We start from the raw sequence: 21,076 nt of genomic DNA, 5'->3' as shown, positions 1-21,076 counted from the left end.
CAGTGTTTTCCTGTCCTGCCCGCCCCTAGAAACATACCCTTCGCTCCCTGGGGTGCTGGGGTGTAGGCGGGGCGGGGGGCTCCCATTGTAATCAGAGGGAGTTTCAGGGGGAGACCTGTACTGTTAACAGATGGTATTTTCTTCCCATCCCAGTGTGTTCCCCAGTCCTGGCCCCTGGACCCACTGCCAGCTGGGAGCTGGAACAAGACTTCAGCGTCTGGGACACTGGGCTTTGTTTCAGAGAATAAAGTTAGAACTGTTACTCAGCCTGATGCTATTCCAACAATTCCAGCCTCCACTTTCACTCTGCGATGGGGAAACATTCCTGGCCCGGTGTCCTCAGCCAGGCCAAGTCAAATCTCACTGGAAGAGCCTGGAAAATGCTGGGGCGGGGAGGGCTGGACGATACAGAATGATCTGCCCCCTCACAATCTGCCTCATGTGCATTGTACCGGTGCTTCCCTCCCTGCACAGCCTCTGCTCATGCCACCATCTGCTGCTACTGAAATGATTTATACTGTCCGTGCAACAATGGCCTTTCATCGCCAGGCTGTTGGGGTGAGAGCCACATCTTCTATTTCAGCACTCAGGACGGCTTTCCAGCACGCCCCTGGGAAGGCGGCAGGCCCATGCTCGTACACCACTGTAACTCCATTGACTTGAAGGGAGGTATGCCTGATTTACCCCAAAGTGGGAGGAGAAACAGCCTGGGTGTTGTCCTACCAGGAGCCATTCTACGCCAGGGGAGGCCTTTGGCTTCTCACAAGCAAAGAGCTGGGACTCCGGGCTCTACCTCGTGCTCCCTATATGACCTGGGCTAGCCACTTCCCCGTTCTGCGCCTCACTTTCCCCACCTGCGAAATGATCTCCTATGAAGGAGTGAAATTAACATACTCATTGTGGCTTACCATTTAAATAGATAAGACACATAGCCGGATGGGAGAAAGGAAGAACGATTGTCCCCATTCTGACTGGTTTCAGAGTAGCAGCCGCGTTACAGTAGCAGCCGCAAAAAGAACAGGAGGACTTGTGGCACCTTAGAGACTAACAAATTTATTTGAGCATAAGCTTTCGTGGGCTACAGCCCACTCCATCGGCTGCATAGAATGGAACGTATAGTAAGGAGATATATACACACATACAGAACATGAAAAGGTGGGAGTAGCCATATCAACTCTAAGAGGCTAATTAATTAAGATGAGCTATTATCAGCAGGAGAAAAAACCACTTTTGTAGTGATAAGCAAGACGGCCCATTCTGGGCCCTTGGTCCTAATGCCGCACCATTGTTAAGGTAACAACAAGGAGTCTGGTGGCACCTTAAAGACTAACAGATTTATTTGGGCATAAGCTTTCGTGAGTAAAAACCTCAATCCGAAGAAATGAGGTTTTTACTCACGAAAGCTTATGCCCAAATAAATCTGTTAGTCTTTAAGGTGCCACCAGACTCCTTGTTGTTTTTGTAGATACAGACTAACACGGCTACCCCCTGATACTTGACATTGTTAAGGTGTTTGTCCTCACAGCACTCCTGGGAGGCAGAACAGCGCTGTTAGCCCCATTGTGAAAATGGGGAAACTAAAGCAAACAAGAGTAAGTGATTTATTTAACATCGCTCAGGGGAGACCGGGAATCAAACCCAGATCTCCTAAGTACAGGCCTTATCATAACACCCTCCTTCCTGCCAAGCCCACTAGCGTGCCTTGGAGAGAGATTACTGCTCTCCCCAAACACCCGGGCAAGACCCCCCCACTGCTACAATCACTACATATAAAACAGGGGGGTTGGAAAGTTCACAAGTGACTAGGTTACTAAGTGGAAATATGGCAATGGAAGTGGAACTTGTAGTGCTCAGCTGTGGGATAGGAACGAAGAGGGATAGCAAGTAGTTGCCAGTCACTGGATCCAGTGTAAAACATGCCTGATTCACTAATAATAACTTCTTTAAAGTGCCCGATAGAAAGAAAAATTAAAGGTGGAAATAATGAAAGATAAGGTGGCCAGCTCATGGACTAGCCGACTGGCAGGAACTCAGAGGCTCAGGCGGGTGGCAGGAAAGTCCCATCACTCTTTTTAGACAAGTTCTCCATTTGTCTGGCTTAACGAGCCATGAGCCTCTGAGTGCCTGGCTGATCTGAGGGCTAGAAGCTGGGACTGGAGGACAGGGGATGGATCACTTGATAATTGCCCTGTTCTGTTCTCTCCCTCTGAAGCATCTGGCACCAGCTACTGGGCTAGATGGACCATTGGTCAGACCCAGCACGGCCGATCTTATCTCCCTGTCTCAATGTGCCTCACCAGGCAGGGTTTCGATTTCCCTTGGGCTCACACAGCGCCTGTCAGCGGAGATCTGGCAAAGTTCTCAGGCATTTTAAAATACCTTCTTGGACTTGGACTGAAATTTTCTTTTGTCATCTGGGACAGTGGGGACAAAAATCCCTTTGTCTTTAAACAACCAAGGCACAGGCTTGGAGCAGCTGGACGGACCGAGGCCACAGAAAGGAGCTTCCTCGCTGCTGAATGTTTTTAACAAGTGTTTGGTGAGTCAGAGATGAACTTTATATGATACTTAAAACATCCAGGGTAAAAGGAGACCAGGCCTCTGCTCCTGCATAAGGATCCTTCACTTTCCTCTCCCCATTGTGTTGGGGGCTTGCAGGGAGGGGAGTTCTGGTTTGGCCGCCCGCCTGGGCTAAGAGCACAACGTGCTGTTCTGCTTAAAGGTTAATCTGCTCTGATCTCAGCCTAAGCAGCGTTGGGCTGAGTCACGATACGGATGGGAGACCAGCCAGGAGAACCCGCATGCTGCAGAAAGGTGGGACTGGGGACTCGCTTCCTTCTGAGTCAGTACCCCAGAGCCCTACTAGGGAGCAGCGTACGGGCCGTGGGCTAGAGCCGAATCATTCCCCTCGGGGGGTGCTGGCCTTTGGGCCATTAAGGATCCCTGAGCATTTCCCCCCAGATGCAGATGCATTAGCTTGGCCAAATACCAACTCAGACAACCATGTGCTGTCCACCTACATTACCCTGCCCGTCAGCTGGTTCGCTCACTGTTCATTTCCTCCCTCAAGCCATTGGGTAGAGCGGCTGTTCAGAAATCTATACCACTGCTTAGCTGGGATCTCAAAGCACTTTCCAGACATTAATCCCTTCCCTCCCGCCATGCCCCTGGAAGGCAGGCGAATAGTATTATCCCCGTTGTAGAGATGGAGAGGTTGGAGCACAGATTGAAGTGGCTTGCCCAAGGTCACTCAGTGAGTCAACGACAGAGTCAAGAATAAACCCTAGGAGCCCTGACCGCCAAGCTGTAACTACTAGACCACACTGCCTCCCCAGACTTCATTAAGTGTGTGATTCCAAATGCAGGAATAGACGCCGTGAAGCAAATTCCCATCACCTGAGTCAAGGGAGGGGGAGCTATATCACTTGGGTCTCACCTGAGTCCAGAACAGCCCCACCCCAACATGTCAGGGCGAATGGAAGCACCATTCTTCTGCACTGACTCCTCTTGAATGAGACTCACCTCAAAGCACAGAGCAGAAGCACTGGCTGATGCATTAATCAATGTCTCTCTTCCCGAGGGAGTGGCGTGCCCAGCTGCTATGGGGTTTCAATAGGACGCAGGCAACTAATTCCCTTTGGCGCCCTTGAAAAATCCCAACCAAGGGATTTGTGGTGATGGTGTGAAATATCCTTTATTACTGACTCTCCCCTCTGCAGTGCAGCCCGTGGCAAACAGTGAGAGACTTGGTCCTCGATTCAAGCAGCTTGCTCAATCCAGGGGCCGTATGATCACAGCCGCCAACACCAGGAGAGGGAGGATGCAGGAGAATGAAAGACGAGGCCAGGAAGGCTGGAAGGACCGGTCTGAAGCAGGGGTCAGGGCACCTGGTGGATGAGGACAGAGGTTCATGTGCTAGAAGCTAAAAGAGACGAAGCACCTGCAGTCCCTCGAGAAGCCTGCGGTTGGTGGCTTTGTCACCTCGTGTGCCCGAGAGAGGTGCATTGTGATATCTGCATCAGCACCAGAGATGTAGGGCTGGAAGGGATCCCAAGAGTCCAGCCCCTGGCTCTGATGCAGGACCCAGCACACGTTACCCTTTTAAGCTATGTCTACACTACGGCCCTCTGTACCGCCGCAGCTGTGCCGCTGTAAGCTCTCCCACCGGCAGAATTAAATCACCGCCTAACGGGCGGCGGTAGCTATGTCGGCAGGAGAGCGTCTCCTGCCGACATAGCGCTGTCCACACTGGTGCTTTTGTCGGCGAAAGTTTTGTCAGTTGGGGTGTGGTTTTTTCACACGCCCCCCCCCCCATCAACAAAAGTTTTACCCACAAAAGAGCCAGTGCAGACAAAGCCTTAGCCAGCAGCAGCGAAGCGAGAGGTTGCGCTGCTGATGGAGGGTCCTCACACATGACGGTACCATTTTGGCCCGGGGTGCTCCTCAGGGACTGGGTGTCCTGCCTGCGGAGTACAAGGAAAAGCCCCCACCGTTTGGTAGGCAGTGGATCCCTATCACCAGAGCAGGGGGAGAGATCGGCAGATATTACAGCTGCTGCCCCCTCCTGCCAGGAACTAACCTTGGACACCTCCCAAGGGTCCTCTTGAAATTTCATTCTCACCAAGGTTAACGGCTCACCTGCCACAGAACATTACACGCACCTCTAGCTAGAGGGCAACCAGCGTGCTGCTGCGTGAAGCAAGTGCTTCTTCCTGTACCCGGGGGTGGATTTGGAGAGGAAAGCACAGGCCTGGGAGTCAGGAAATCTGGGCTCCACACCTGGCTCTGGCCTCATGCTTCCTGTGAGAACTCGGGCAAGTCATGCCACAGCTCCGTGCCTCAGTTTCCCCACTTGGACATAGGGCTCTTACTCCTGCCCTACTCCATGCGTGGGCATGGGGCTCCATTCATGCATGTCTGTACAATGCTGCAGGATGTTCCCAGGAAGGGTGACACACAAGGGCAAAGCGTATTGCACAGTTACCAATGTCCATGGAAAATTAGCAATGCTAACAGGGCAGGGGAAGCCACAGGAGGCATAACCCTGCAGCTCTAGCTTTATTTTTCATCTGCATTTTGCTTTTGTCTCCCAATGAGAAAAGCAAACAGCGTTTTTCTGGAGGGAGGGAACCTTTGTGCCCCCGATCCAGGCACGGCGGTCACAGAAAACCGTGGCAGATCAGGGGCATAGTTGTTTTTCCTGCTGCCTGCACCGATAAACCCTCTCCTGGAATATTAAACAAACCACTCAAACAACAGCTCTCACCCCTTGCGGCTTGCAACTCGCCAGCCCCAAGCGTCGCTCACGGGCTGCAGGAGAGAACCGGGCCAGTCCTAGGACCCGTGGGACCGTCACTGTGTGAGGCTGCGGTTCTGGTTGGGGGCTCCCCAGGGAGCTGCTGGAAGAAGACGATTCACCTTAGAACAGGGTCACTGGCATAACTCATTATTATTATCCCAGGGAGGGTTACCGGGGACTGCAGGGCCCTGACTGTTCCAATCTCACCCCTCAAGGCCGACGCTTCCTCCCAGGGCCCCCCATTCCCATCCCTCTCAAGGGGGACTCAGTCTTCCTGCCTGGTTTAATTCACCCCAGTGACAGCCACTGTTGTGGCCAACACGTCGGGAACTGAACCAGGGACGTGAGCTGCGACAACTGGGTGAAAGAGCTCCAGCTCCAGTCCCTACCTAGTGGCATAGCACATTCATCCCCTCGGCGGGTCAGGCACAGACAGGGCCCTTTAGCACACAAACAGGTTACACCAGCAGCCCGTTTTGCTATAAAAAAAATCATGTGCCCCAGAGACACCAGCCTGCGCTAGAGACCGGGCCAACGGCATGAAGTGTCGCAGCGTCGGTACAATACACTGACCCTCTGCCGATATCCCTGGGGCCCACCACCGGTAACAAGGCAAGTCTAGGATCCAATGAGGAAGAGTATAATTGCAGCGGTGATGGCTTTGAAGTACGTAAAAACCCACCGCCTGTTTTCTGTCTAGACTGGAAGGCATCAATTTATAAGTTGCAGTCTATCTGTATCAGAGGGGTAGCCGTGTTAATCTGTATCCACAAAAACAACGAGGAGTCCAGTGGCAGACCTTGGGAGGCAGGCCAATCCTCGCTTACAGACAGCCCCCAAACCCGAAGCAAATACTCACCAGCAACTACACACCACACCGCAGAAACACGAACCCAGGAACCAATCCCTGTAACAAACCCCGTTGCCTACTCTGTCCCCATATCTACTCTAGTGACACCATCAGAGGACCCAACCACATCAGCCACACCATCAGGGGCTCATTCACCTGCACATTTACTAATGTGATATACACCATCATGTGCCAGCAATGCCCCTCTGCCACGTACATTGGCCAAACTGGACAGTCTCTACATAAAAGAATAAATGGACACAAATCAGACATCAGGAATGGTAACATACAAAAGCCAGTAGGAGAACACTTCAGTCTCCCTGGACATTCTGTAACAGATTTAAAAGTAGCCATCCTGCAACAAAAAAACTTCAAAAACAGACTTCAAAGAGAAACTGCTGAGCTACAATTCATTTGCAAACGTAACACCATTAATTTGGTCTTGAATAGGGACTGGGAGTGGCTGGCTCACTACAAAAGCAATTTTCCTTCTCTTGGTATTGACACCTCCTCATCAATTATTGGGAGTGGACCACATCCACCCTGACTGAATTGGCCTTGTCTCCACTTTTAAGGTAAGTCCCTTCTCTTCATGTTTCCGTATATAATGCCTGCATCTGTAATTTTCACTCCATGCATCTGAAGAAGTGGGTTTTTTACCCACGATAGCTTATGCCCAAATAAATCTGTTAGTCTACCTGTCACAGCTTTTGAGGTTAGAGGGGACCATTGTGATCATCTGGTCTGACCTTCCGCCTACACAGGCCATAGATTTCACCCAGTGATTCCTGCAGAAGCCCAGTATCTTCTGTTGAACTAGAGCATCTCTTTAGGAAGACATCCACTTTTGATTGCAAGACTTCCAGTGATGGAGATTACAATACTTTAGAAAACAAGCATTAGCTGCCCCAGCACCAGATGTGGGAGCCTCCGACATCAAAGCACAAGGCACAAGACTTGGCATGAAGTTACAAAGGAAGACAGCTCCACTCCCATTTCCCATATTAGGATCATCTCCAAGATGGCAGAACCAGAGCCAACAATCTTACTAACAGAGACGGGCCCAAATTAACCGTCTTCCATCCGTGATCAAAACACCCCCAGGTCTTTGGAGAGTGTTGGGTCCAAACCTGAACTTCACAGCTGGTCTGCGTCCAGAAAGTGAAGACTGCCTTTTTCAGTGCAACGACAGGGGCCTTTTAAGGAGGCAGAATCTAAGGGTGAAATCCCAGCTCTCTTTAAGTCAATGGCGAACCTCCCATCAGGGCTACGATGTCACCCTACTTGTCCAAATGGCATGTCACCGGGACACCAGGGCTAACACCCCTACTCCTTGGATGGGGTCTTTAATTCATGGCCAAATGAGTCACCCCATACCAAGGCCAGCAGGAGCCTGGATCAGTTCTGACTCAGTGGGAAAAGCAGTTACTGAACTGCTCGAATCACCTCACGGAATCACCTCACCTCACCTCACCTCCACAGGCAGGCCGAATCCGAGACTTATTTCCCTTCATCTCCTTGCCATGTAGGGTTTACATTTAGAGCCCGTTTATTACCACTTTGTATCACGGAGCAGCTGTTTGCAATGCATTAACTTCCAGGCCGCTATTGAACAATGAATCCCCTTCAGTGTACATGGCATGAAATAATAAAAGCCCTCCGAGTGTCAATATTTAAAAATCATTTTCTGATTGACCCTCTGGTTCATATGAAAAAAAAAAAAAACCCAACAAAACCTACAGCATAGCGACGGGCTGAGCAGAAGTGCTGGTTTGCTCCTGAAACCACAGATTAGAACAGCAAATATGGAAAATAAGAGAGGCCCGGGAGGTGGATAGCAATGGAACGCCCCTTTCCCAATCAGATTGACATTAAACAAACCCAGAGAGTGCAAAACCCTTAGCCCGCTATCTGCCTGCAGGACCAGTTCCCATAAGGCCTGATCCAAAATGGAAAGATTCCTATTAACTTTAATGGGCTATGGATTAAGGGGGGATTTTCTTTTACACTGCTAAATTCTTATCCAGTAGGGGGAAGAAGAGGCAAACTGGAGCTGGCCACACTACATTGCAAATCTCACAATACTTTGTGGTTTTTCTTGATGCTCCAGCTCCTGGAGTCAGTGGATCACATGAGAATCTCTTTTTTTTTTATTTTATTTTATTATTATTTTCCTTTTTAAAGTAAGTTGTATCTAGCTCTCATAGCGGAGAAAAGCCTGAAAATATTACCCTATCTGCTCAAAAGCCAGAAGATAAATACAAAGAAGCCAAAAGTTATTTTTGATTTTTTTTAAAAGTTTCATGATTTTTAAGTCAATCTCATGACTTTCCATGGCTCAGCTCATGATTTTTGAGCCCTTGTGGGAAATAGTGGGTGGGCACACAAATTACAGCACAATTCATCTGCTCAGAGTCCCAAGATTTCAAAAAATCATCAATCAGGCCCCCCCAGAATCATGAAATCGGCTTTAACAAAATGAGACTTAAAAAAAAAAATTAGATCCTTTATATTTGTCTTCTGGTTTTGGGGTCGCATTTTCAAGCTTCTCAACAAACAGGAGGGCTAGAACCTAGAGCCGGGTAATAAAACTGTTTTCTCATCCTGCTAAAATTTCCAAGATTTTGAAAAATATTCCTATCCTGAATCGGGGCGAAAAGTCAAAAATTTGCAAATTGAGAATCTTAAACAAAAAACTTGGTTCAGGTTGATCAAAACATTTCATTTAGATTTCAAACGTTTTCTAAATAATCTTTTTACTCTAATTAGGTTCTATTTAAAAATGAAAAATGGATTTTTTTTCCTTCAGAAAATGTCGGAATGGGATGTTTTGACAATTTTTTCCCCCCAAAACTTTTTTGAGTCAAGAAATTTGTTGAAACCTACCTTTTCCCACAGGACTTTAATTTCAGTGACTCGGCATTTTTCAATGACAAACAGTTCTGTTGAAAAATTTCCAACCAGCTCTACTAGAAACATACTTTAAAAAAGAAGATGACGACAGCTGAGGTTTTTGTGTAATCACAGGACTCCAGAAGCTGGAGCTTTTCAGAAAACACCAAATAGCATGAGATTTGTGATAAAATCACAAGTGTTGACACCACTAGTGAGACCAAAAGCAAACTCAGATGCAGAATCTAGTTCAGGCTGCATTAGTCTCCTTGGATCTCTGTTTCAGAGGAGTTAACAGAGTGAGGGCGATTGTAGTGTTCGTTGCACTAACTGCCTGCGTGCACTCGCCACCAGAGCGCCCTCTCATGCCAGGATGCAGCATTGCAGGGAATCTTCCTCCCTAGCATCCCCTTGTGCCTGGTTCCACAATGGTCTGCTGCCTCCGTGGCCTCACCCTCCCACCAGTTCTCCATCCAGATCCCTTCTGGGGTTCACAGAAAACAAATGAAACCTTAACTCAAAACAACCACAGGATATGTGGCCTGCTGGGCTGCGATAGGCCTGTGCCTGCTCTGGGCCCTACTTGGTGCCAGAGGACCAATTCTCGCTGGTGCTGCCTGCAGCTGCGTGGGAGGCCTCTCTAGGCAATCCCTGGAGGTCTGAACTATCCCCTTCTCAGGGCAGGGTGTGGCCTCCGGCAGGGGGGCAGCAAATGCCAGAGTCACCCCATCTCAGAGGTATTTTGGGCACTTCCTATGGCCCAGATGCCCAGATACAGGCATAACCCGCCGCCCCGCTCTGGCATGCGTGGACGCTGAAAAAGCAGCATTAACACACCTGTACAGCTGAGGCCAGCCCCAGCACAGCTCAGTTGGTCATCCACTCCCTGCTGTATGTACTGTGGGCCCATTGCCCATGTCACACAACCATGCAGACTACACCCCAGCATGCCCTTTGTGCACAAGTCCCAGAGCATCCCGTGGAACCGTCTTTGTGCAAATCACAAGATGGAATTGGGTGGCCTGATTCCACCCCCACTGCTTAGCCATGGCTTTTCCAGTGCACGGATCTGAACAGCTGGCCCCATCTGTTTAATACAGATCATTTCCCAAAACAAGCCTATGACCCTTTAGAGAGGGTCTGGAACAGCCCTTTCTCCAGGGACATTATTACCTCCCCCTTTGTGCACATGCACAATCCAGAAAACTTCCCCGAGAGCTCATTCAAGTGGCAGAACAGCCTCCTAAGGGAAGGGGTGGGAGGCTCATTGGTTGGGCAATTTACGCAGGGCAGGGCAAAGCACCCTAGAAAAATCTTGGCCAATAGGGGATGGATTCGAAGGGACTCACTTGGCCTTTTCCATCTCTAGCGTCCACCCCTTGCCCTGCTGGCCTCCCTTCCGTAAGAAATCCATCGCGGTCCAGCTGGCAGAGAAAACAGCTGGATTATTGCCCTCCCCCACTCCTAGCCAATCAAAACCAAGCAAGAATACCGCTGCTTTATGCACACTAACAACAATTCACTTAAAATAGGCGGCAGGGCTTTGGATTGCTGCTGGGCTACCCCAGCCAGAGGCTTTCATGGGCACAACGTTTGCACATTTGATGGCTTAAGTGCTTTAAAAACACGTTCATTTCACCTTCTAATTGCATTGCAGACTCATGCTATTTCCACGCTGCTATCTCCTACCTTCGGCTTTCCTGATGACCTCGGTGTCATGTACATAAATAATGCTAAGTCGCTGTAATCGCTTAACCTGCACGGGGATCCCACAGCCAGCTCAGAAAGGCTGCTGTAACCCTGAACTACTAGACGGGCCAGAGCCCGGCGAGGGGAATGTGTTAAGTGCTGGCCAGCTGCTGCACCAGAAGTGGCTGACTGCGCTCCATGTGGGACAGGGCAAAATTCAAATCAGTCATGCAGCGAGTAAATATCGTAATGGGCGGCTGTAGCGTTGCACAATAGGCATAGAAAAAACCAGCCACCAGCACCTTGCAGTCTTCTCCTGGGTAGAGCAGCCAAACCGCACCCAGGAAGACCCACAACGGTCAAAGGCAGGTTGTGGGTCAGTTAAACTTCAAGTCTCGGTGTTTCCTTGGGATCATTTTTTTCCTCCCTCTATCTTTAAGAAGGTTAACCTCTCTTATCTAGCTAAACTACTTATCCAGCCCACATTACCACGGCGTCAGAGCACCCCACAATCTTCAGGGTATTTAGCCTCACAGGCCCCTGTTAGGCAGGGCAGTGCTACCATCTCCAATGTGAAAAGGGGGAACTGAGGCACACAGAGACTAAGAGGCTTTCTCAGGGTCTCGTTAGCAAAGCAGTGAATGGAACCCAGGTCTCCTAATTCCCCAACTAACTCCCCAGCCACAGGGTCATTTTTCCTCTGCGAAGGCCTTCACCTCCAATTCCCAGACACAGAGTTCAAACGCATGTGCGTCCACCCCAGCTAGACATATTAGCAATCCATCATTGTGTCTTTCCATTTGGAATGCCACTGTGACATTATTAATATGAACTGGGACCGTATAGATCATTGTTGCAACCAAGGTCCTGTAGTGGCACCAAATCTTGTATAAAGGGGGTCAAATAAGGTGTCTAAGACAAGGTTATGGTTTGCTGTTATGATTATGCCATTTGTATGCATGTATCATTTTTGTATTTAAAGTTATAAATATTGGCTCTCTACTGTCTGTATTTCAAACTTATGTTATGCTTCTGGGTGACACCCCAGACAAGTTGGTGTCAGCTCTGCCTAGCCTGCTTGATGGCCCATTAAGGACCATCAGCTATATATTTGAAAGAAGGCAGATACACCTTGTAACTCAGCAAAGTATGCAGGGACTTGTCCAAGTGACTCCAAACTCCATTTTGCTGTAATTTTCCACAGTAAGAACAAAGAGGTGTTCTTACACCTGGAAGAGACTATAAAAGGCTGATGCCTCATCTCCATCTTGTCTTCAATCCTGTTTCATACCTCTGGAGGGACTTTGCTACAAATTGAAGCTTTGAACAAAGGACTGAATGACCCATCCCAGCTGTGGATGTACTCCAGAGACTTGATTTGAACCTGCAGTTTATTTCATCACTGCTGCAAGCCTGAACCAAGAACTTTGCCATCACTGTATGTAATTGATTCCATTTAACCAATTCTAGCTCTCATCTGTATCTTTTTTCTATTATAAATAAACCTTTAGATTTTAGATTCTAAAGGATTGGCAACAGCGTGATTTGTGGGTAAGATCTGATTTGTATATTAACCTGGGTTTGGGGCTTGGTCCTTTGGGATCGAGAGAACCTCTTTTCTTTTACTGGGGTATTGGTTTTCATAACCATTTGTCCCCATAACAGGTGGCACTGGTGGTGATACTGGGAAACTGGAGTGTCTAAGGGAATTGCTTGTGTGACTAATGATTAGCCAGTGGGGTAAAACCCAAGTCTTCTCTGTCTGGCTGGTTTGGTTTGCTTTGGTGTGCAAAGGAACCCCAGCCTGAGGGCTGTAACTGCCCCGCTCTAAGCAATTTGTCCTGAATTGGCACTCTCAGTTGGGTCCCACCAGAACCGCATCGTTACAGCCACCAAACCCAGCAATTACCCAGGCCACTGCTTACATACATGGCCAAGATTTTCGAAAGCAGCTAGAGAATTTCGGTGCCTGATTTGACATGCCTTAGAGGAGCCTAGAGAGACAAGGTGGATGAGATAATATCTTTTATTGGACCACCGTCTGTTGGTGAGAGAGACCAGCTTTTGAGCTTACACGGAGCTCTGCTTGAGGTCTGGGAAACTTATTCGGAGTGTCACAGCTAAATACAAGGTGGAACAGATTGTTTAGCATAAGTAGTTAACACAGATGGTGAAATAGTCCATTAACACCTCTCCAGGCATTGGGAGGAAAGGAAAGGGGGGGCGGGGAGGAAGGCTCAGACATTGTCATGGATCAGGTCACGGGCAATAAACAAAAATTCAGGGACGCCCGTGACCTTTACTAAAAATATCCCTGACAAAATGGGAAGGGAGGAGGGTCAAGCACCCACAGTGGCTGGGGGCTTGGGGTCACCCCCATGGCCCGCACAGGCCGGGAACTGCAGGATCCCCCTGCTACCCGGAAACTAGGAGCTGCTGGGGGCCCGCTGCCAGCTGCAGCTGAGAGCTGCGGGGTGGGAGGCTGCCTGCTGACAGCTCCAGCCGCGGGGCAGAAAATGTCACAGAGGTCTCTGGAAGTCATGAGGTCTCTGGAAGTCACGGAGTCTGTGACTTCCATGACCTCCGATAATCGTAGCCTTAGTCATAAATTGTTGGAATAAGCCATAAATTCCCTCTCTCTCTGTTCAGTCCATGATTTTTAGTGTCTATCAGAGCGATGGATTTAAGCTCCCAGGCTCGTCCTTTGAAAGCATTATGCCGGTTTCCTTTGAGGAGGAGGACTGATGGGTCAGAAAGAGAGTGATCGCTTTGTGAAAAGTGTTCACCCACCGGTGAGGTGGCGGTTTTGTCTTGTGTCATTGTCCTGTGTGAGATCATTCGAGAGCGTAGTGATGGTCTGGTTTCACCCACATAGCGGCTACTGGCATAGGTGCTGGCACTGGGGTCCTGGGGGGTGGGAGGGGCTGCAGCACCCCCTGGATTGAAGTGGTTGCCGTTCTATACAGGGTTTACAGTTTGGTTCAATGGCTCTCAGCACCCCTGCTACTGGGGCACGTAGGGCACTAGATGAGATGCCCCGCATGGCATGATAGGCATGTGTAGGACCCGTGGATTAGAGGAGACTGTCAGAGGGTGGATGATGGATGCTGTCTGAAAATCAGACCCTTTTAGAATGTCTTCAGCTGGGCACCCAAAATAACAAGTCATGTTGGAAAATCTCAGCCTTTGTACACCACAGCCCACTGAGGGTGGCAGATCTCCACCGGCAAAGGGGGGGTGCACGATGTGAACTGGGGAGGAGGGCGGGCACAGCTGAAGCAGCCATGTAATTGTTTTCCTTTTCTTTGTGTCAATTTAGTGCTGGCGAAAGGTCTCGGGTCGAGCGTCCCACGGGGGCTGATGGCCTATTTAGCTTCGGAACAGGCAGTAGCCGTGGAACCGTCACTCTCTGTTGTCCACCACCCCTGGCCTGAAGAGCCTTCCTCTGGAAGATAGAAGGGAGCTCAGGCCCTGGCTCTGCCAGCACCAGCAAGGGGTCCAACTAGTGCTAATCCTGGGGGCCCAGCATCTTTCGCACACACCCCGTTCGCATCCAAACCGCTTGGTGACATGGATAGAAACGGATCTACCCACTAGTGCAAATCCCTCTGCTATGTTTTATTTTCCAGCTAGGGGGATTTGGCTTCTGACCTTTTACAGTAACAAGTGCTACCAACTCACCCCTTTCTAAGCACAGCAGCTTACAATGGGGGGCGGGGGGGACATTCTCCTCAGGTGGAGATAGCCTGCTGCAAGGGCTTTGTGCTTAGACAGCTGGGGCCGAGCGCACACGGACCAGCACACACCCAGGCGTGAGCTCTTGCTTACTTAACAAATATTTTATAACACCAACACGTGGGGATAGGGCAGATTATTAGGACAAAGCAAACAACTTGTTTTGAACTACTTATTACAGTCCAAGTTTTACTTCGGGAGAATTAGGTGCTCCACCTTAGATACCACACAGGGTTTATCCATCCTTTGAGCCCTCTCTGCCCCATCCTGGGAGGGAGCCGTCTATCAGCCCCATACCACACAGGGTTTATCCATCCTTTGAGCCCTCTCTGCCCCAGCCTGGGAGGGAGCCGTCTATCAGCCCCATACCACACAGGGTTTATCCATCCTTTGAGCCCTCTCTGCCCCATCCTGGGAGGGAGCCGTCTATCAGCCCCAAACTTCAGAATCATTATACTCCCTACCTCTGCCCCACACAGGAACACGCTTGCCCCACATCCCCTCAATTGCCTCTATCTGAGAGACAAGAACTCGCTTGTCCATCTGCAGGAAGAGCAGGAAGTTGGTATCAGATACACACATCTGATCCTACCAGATGATTCCCACGAAGTCCCAGCTAATATTGGGGAAAATCCTTTTTAGCCTTAAATTTGCTGATCAGTTCAACCCCAGGCATACGAGCAAGAGTCGCCATGGATAAGTATTCTTAGTGAACTGGGTAGCGTGCGTGGGTACCAGCACCTTACGCTAGGAGGAAGCCAAACATCTCAGCAGTGTATCGTCAGCCCTATGCTGCTAGGGGCTAATAGAAATTCTCCTGTAGCTCTAGTAGTAGCACGTATCCTTTAGGAGCAGGAAGAGATGAGTTCTATCCCCTTCGTTGCTATTAAATTTTAAGGTGAGTACAGATTTGTTACAACAGCTTCGTCTCAGTTATTAGAGCCCAAGATGTCCCTGGTATTGAAATCATTGCGCTCTTCACATACCTCCAGAGCTTTGCTTACTAATCACTGCGGTGGCACGGGGAGCCTGGAGGGAATTGCTTGGGCCTGGAGAACGCACATCGGTTTCTCTGCAAGGCGTCCTGCAAATATTGAGGCTGCTCGGTAATGGAGCGCACTAAACCCCGAGGTGCCAGCGGCGTGTCAGGTGCACCATGACTTGGAGGCATGTGCTCCAGCCACCAGCGCTGGTGAGTCCCACTAGCCACTCAGACACGTGGCTAAGGGAAAGGGGATTTTACAAGGGCTAGCACAGTGGTTCTCAAAGGTTTGTACTGGTGACCTCCCCTTCCACATAGAAGTCTCTGAGTGCGACCCCCACTAATAAATTAAAAACACTTTTTTATATATTTAACACCATTATAAATGCTGGAGGCAAAGCGCGGTTTGGGGTGGAAGCTGATATCTTGTGATCCCCCCATGTAATAATCTCGCGACTCCCTGAGGGGTCCCAACCCCCAGTTTGAGAATCCCTGGGCTAGCAGGAAAGGGGAAGGTTGCAAATACCCCCAGTACAGAGGCTTAAAGAGTAACCGTTCAGAGTGACCAACAGTGGTGAATGCTCCTGGGGCAGTTTAGTCAGGGCTCTTTGGGGATGTCCTCTCTCCTCCAAGCTCTATGCAAGCAACTAGGGTTTCCAAGCCAGGCTCAGTGTCTCTTGGGACCCCTCTACACTGGCTCCCTGCCTAGCTGCTCTCCTGGAAACCCCACCCAGACCTGCTCCCAGCTGTAAGGTCTGGCAGTCAGAGCCTGTTCCCGACCCAGCTCTGCGTATGGTTCCTGGGGAGCCTGCTCTGAACTGAGCTTCTCTCCACTCCAAGCAGACCCTGTAGCCACTTCCTGGTTGAGGAGCATTCCCCTTACCTGACCAGGAGGAAGGGAATGTGCTATGGAGAGGGGGGGTGATGGGAGTTGTCATCATCTGCTTAGCTTTCTGTCCCAGTCCGTTCACAGGTCAAAGTGGAACAAGAATTTGCTGAACACAGAGGCTAGGAGATGAGCAGAGTGATTGGGTGAGTGAGGCTCAGGAAACATTTAACATAACAAATAATATATTTAGTATCTGCTGTTTCTTATCACTTTCATGGTTTTGACTTGTGGCTTTGTCATTTCCAGATGTCCAACCCCTATGTCACTGCAGCAGAACTTGTCTTTCCACTCACTGATCTCGGATTAGATTAATGTCTTAATTACACAGGCAAGAGGACTCCCTCATGGGCGATTCCTGCTGTCAAATAATCAGATACTCCCTTTATGGCAGAAATACACGGCAATAGGCATCAACTATCTTTGTGCTGTTCAAGGAATGGAATTACCCAGTACAGAACTATGGAAAGTGCTAACTCTGAAGTAGGAACTGGAAACTGAATTGGCGCTTGAGACAATCCATGATCAGAATTTGTCAAACCAGAATCCACAGCCTCAGGTTAGGATATTCCTTAATGTTCCAGAGCAGTGGTTCTCGACCCTTCCAGACTACTGCACCCCTTTCAGGAGTCTGATTTGTCTTATGTACCCCCAAGTTTCACCTCCCTTAAAAACTACTTGCTTACAAAATCAGACATAAAAATACAAAACTGTCACACTCATTGTTACTGAAAATGTGATGACTTTTTCATTTTTATCGTATAATTAGAAAAGAAATCGATTGGAATATAAATATCGTGCTTACATTGCAGTGTATAGTATATAGAACAATATAAACAAGTCATTGTCCGTATAAAATTTTAGTTTGTACTGACTTCGCTGGTGCTTTTTATGTAGCCTGTTGTAAAACTAGGCAAATATCTAGATAAGTTGATGTACTCTGCAGGGGTTGACAACCACTGCTCCAGAGGCTGAATGCCTTCTTGATCAATGACATACTTTGAAACACCGGGAGACTCAGATATTGATCTTGCATTTACATAGCATCTTTCATCCAAGTGGAGCTCAAGAGACTTTCATAAACACTGCAAGCTAGTATCAACAAGAATCAGTTTGTCCAACATCAGAGTGCAGCTACCTCTCATGTGGAACATATCAACTTTTTAACAGCTTTCAGCAACACTGCACAAGAGTTTAGGACAAAAAGGAGGAAAACACTAGGTGCGATGAACACCAGAGGGGGAACGTAGGGAAGTGGAACATAATTATTCAAATCTGCGGTGTGTTAAGACAATGGGGTTGACATTTCTGCTCTTCCACTCTCTGCCACGATTATTTAATATCGGTATTACCTCAGCACACCCACGGCGCTAGGTGCTGTACAGAGACATTCAAAGGCACAGGCCTTGCTGCCAAGAGCTTATGATCTTGAGTGCTAAGAGTGGTCACCGTTGGCTGCCTCATCTGGGAGAAGACCCCTCTGGACATCCTCTAGCCCCATGCTGGGGCATTAGGGCAGAATTACCAGAGAGGCCGGCACGTCCCCTACTGAAGCACCTGCTCCAATTCCTGCAGCAGCCGTGTCCTCCCTCAGAATCTCCCACCCAAGCAGCAACCGCATTTAGCTCCTCAGTCCCCAGAAGCCCTAACACAACATGGCATGGCCCGCCCTGGTTGACTTGGTGCTGGAGGGAGTTTAAGATTCCGTCTGCTGCTTTGCTTTCGGCTCCAGCCTTCTCCCCCCGTCTCCGTTTCCGCTTCCTCACACCGCCATCCCCCAACACACCCTGCCAGGGGCGTGGGACTTCTCTGCTTTCACTCTCTTTTCCATCAGCACGGTTCCTCTTTGGAAGCATCAAGATGGCTGGCTGCACTTCCGCTCAGCTACCGCCCCGCAAGCCTTCGCGGCACCTAGCTTGTTTCCTAGGTCCCGGAACGGGAGAGATGCCCATTAACCCCAGCTGCAGAGAGAGCCCCACAATGGGTCGTGGTTAAGAATACGTGCGACCCCCCCCAGGGAGTACGCGCTGCAGGTGCCACCTCTGTCGAGGATACGAGTTTGTTACAGCCCCTCAAGCTGTCGCAGCTACCGCTTTTCGGTCTGGAGGTCCCCGGTTCAGTCTCCAGTGTGTCGGCTAAAATGGTGGCCATCAGCATATGCACACACCAAGGCCCACATGCCGGCTCCCAGGTGTGTTCAGGGTTAGAGTCCCTCTTTAAATAAATTCTCTCCCGTGCTCACCCCATGCGGGGACACCAGGGTGCAAATTACACCATTCTGGTGCCTCCATTGAATCGGCGCAGGCCCTGACCCAGGGGCATAAGTTAGAGCAATTTGGGGGCTGCTCTAATTTACTCCAACAGACAGAGGTCTCTGTGGGACCCTGTTGCCGGTTGTGAACTGACCTAGGGCCGGCTCGCTCTACCTCCCTGTCTACACCATGATGGGGAGCAGGGCCGGCTCCAGGGTTTTGGCCACCCCAAGCAGCCCAAAAAAAAAAAAAAAAAAAAAAAGCCGCGATCGCGATCTGCAGCGACAATTCGGCGGGAGGTCCTTCGCTCCTAGGCGGAGTGAGGGACCGTCCGCTGAATTGCCGTTGAATACCTGGACGTGCCGCCCCTCTCCGGAGCGGCCGCCCCAAGCACCTGCTTGCCAGGCTGGTGCCTGGAGCCGGCCCTGATGGGGAGGGGCAGGCTAGGAGCTGTCTATACTGCTGTACATCCGTTGAAAGCTTCCTACATCAGGGGATTCTCAATTGGCCAGCTAGGGCCCCCGGGGCACAAAGTGAATTCTGTGGCAGCCAAAGTATGCCTAGCATACCCCCTTTGGGCAGGTTGTGGGGGGTCTGAGACTTTTCCGCATTGTCTTCCCATTCCTTAAAACCACATTCCTGCGTCAGTCACCTCCCCTCCCTGCAATGGCCGGAGGGCTTCACTACATGGAATGAGGATGTTGGGACAGTTCAGACAAGGAAGTAAAACCACTTGACCAGGACAGGTCTCCGTCCTCCCATTTCCTCTGTGTGTTGATTAAGACTCAGTCTCCCATTGCTCCAATCTCTCCAGTTCAGGCCCTCTTGTGTGCCAGCTCCCCTCCAACAGTAGGGTCACCAGCACATGCAGTCGGCAGCACAGAAATACTCAGCAAGAAGGAAGCTGGTGAGCAGATTTTGCTTCTCTTGCAGCGAAGAAGGGAGCTCTAGCAAACACCTTTGCTTGCAACCAATGCACCCAGAATAGGAGGTTTCCAGCAGAGAAGGGCTTATCTGATTACCAGATATAGATTTATAGAATATCAGGGTTGGAAGGGACCTCAGGAGGTCATCTAGTCCAAACTGCTCAACGCAGGACCGATCCCCAGACAGATTTTTGCCCCAGATCCCTAAATGGCCCCCTCAAGGATTGAACTCACAACCCTGGGTTTAGCAGGCCAATGCTCAAATCACTGAGCTATCCCCCATATGAACCCTCGCAAACGCTGGGGAAGTCCAGGTCTGAGCCCCATGGCTCAGGGTGGTGTCATCAGACCCTCTGGGCACCCACCGCACTGACCGCAGCTTACAAGACTTGGGGAGAGCCCAGGACTGCTGCTGAACTGGTGTTTGTACCATTCTGGTGCCAGAGTAGCAGCCTCCCCTTTCACCCAAGCTGTTAGAGCCCCGCCCTGCCTGCAGAGAGAAACAACCATCTCTCATTGAAGTCAGTGGGACCTGCTCACATTTTGCCCACAGGCTCCAGCTGTGAACCATTCACAGGAAAGAGCCATCTTTCCGTCCCCCAAAGCTCCAGTGTCCTAAGATCCCCCCACGCAGCCTGCATGAGACAATGCGGAGACCCGCACAGGAAACCGCTGAGGTGGTCACATGGCTGTAATGAGCCAATGACGTTCACACGGCACCTCAGAAAGCAGAGTGTGAGCTAAGGGCTTGTGGCGATAGATGAGGCGTAGGACAGCTAAGGCCAAAAGGGAGTAACTGGGAATGGTGCCTGGGGTAAAGAGGAGTAAGTGGCTGAGATTGAACAAAGACGAAGGCTGACTATCCAGAGAAGCTTCCTGATGGAGAGATCCTTCCCAGATTTAAAGGGCCAGCCAGCAGTTGGGATGTCCAGGGTAGCCAGGCGGGGAGAGAGATGGGTTTCGTAGGGAAGGGGCCTGCGTTCCCCGTTGTTTGAGGTGAAGGAAACCCTGAGAGCTTCAGAGCTGGAGCCAAAGCCGAGCTTGGCTTTGCTAAGAAATCAAATGGATGGAATCCAAACCCAGACTCCTTTGGGACACCAGTTTCTTCTGGTGCTTCAGATTTACCATCTCATCCACCGAGGACCCCCTTGTGGAAAATTAGCCAGTTTATCAGAGAGCGTGGAAAGAATTAACTTCATTCCCTTCCCCTCCGATTCCCCTGGAGAAGGCCTTGCAATTAAGGTGCTAGCTTGGTGCTCTCGGGGTCAGGGTTATATTCCTGACTCTGCCACATTCTCACTGGGCAAGTCATTCCATCAATCTGTGCCTCGGTTTCCCCATCTGTAAAATGGGGATAACAATTCTCCCCTAGTTGGAAAGATAAATCCTTGGATATCTGTGAGATGTTCACATACCATGCTGATAGGGACCTACATAACTAAGTAGGTGGATCACTCTCCTCTGATTCTGTGATTAACAATCTCCATACAGACATGGTTTCCCCACCTTAGTGATAGTACTTGTCTGGGCTATCTGAAATCCTCACTGAGGAGATTGAACTATTC

The 21,076-nt window shown here is 49.9% G+C and overlaps 1 protein-coding gene across 2 annotated transcripts in view; it reads right to left on the bottom strand.

Annotated features, from left to right (window-relative positions):
- The window catches only part of KDF1 (keratinocyte differentiation factor 1), a 116,881-nt gene that overhangs the window by 75,127 nt on the left and 20,678 nt on the right, over positions 1-21,076 (bottom strand). The window contains exon 1 of one of the 2 annotated variants that reach the window (XM_042844670.2): positions 16,331-18,781. The exons of the other annotated variant lie outside the window; for it this stretch is intronic. The gene's annotated coding sequence lies outside the window, so the exon portion shown is untranslated. Of the gene's footprint in view, positions 1-16,330; positions 18,782-21,076 lie in introns of those variants that run through there. 2 annotated transcript variants of the gene reach the window in all.

The sequence above is a fragment of the Chrysemys picta genome, chromosome 23 (genome assembly GCF_011386835.1).
Source record: "Chrysemys picta bellii isolate R12L10 chromosome 23, ASM1138683v2, whole genome shotgun sequence".
Lineage (NCBI taxonomy): Eukaryota > Metazoa > Chordata > Testudines > Emydidae > Chrysemys > Chrysemys picta.
This window is presented reverse-complemented; position numbering and strand designations above follow the sequence as displayed.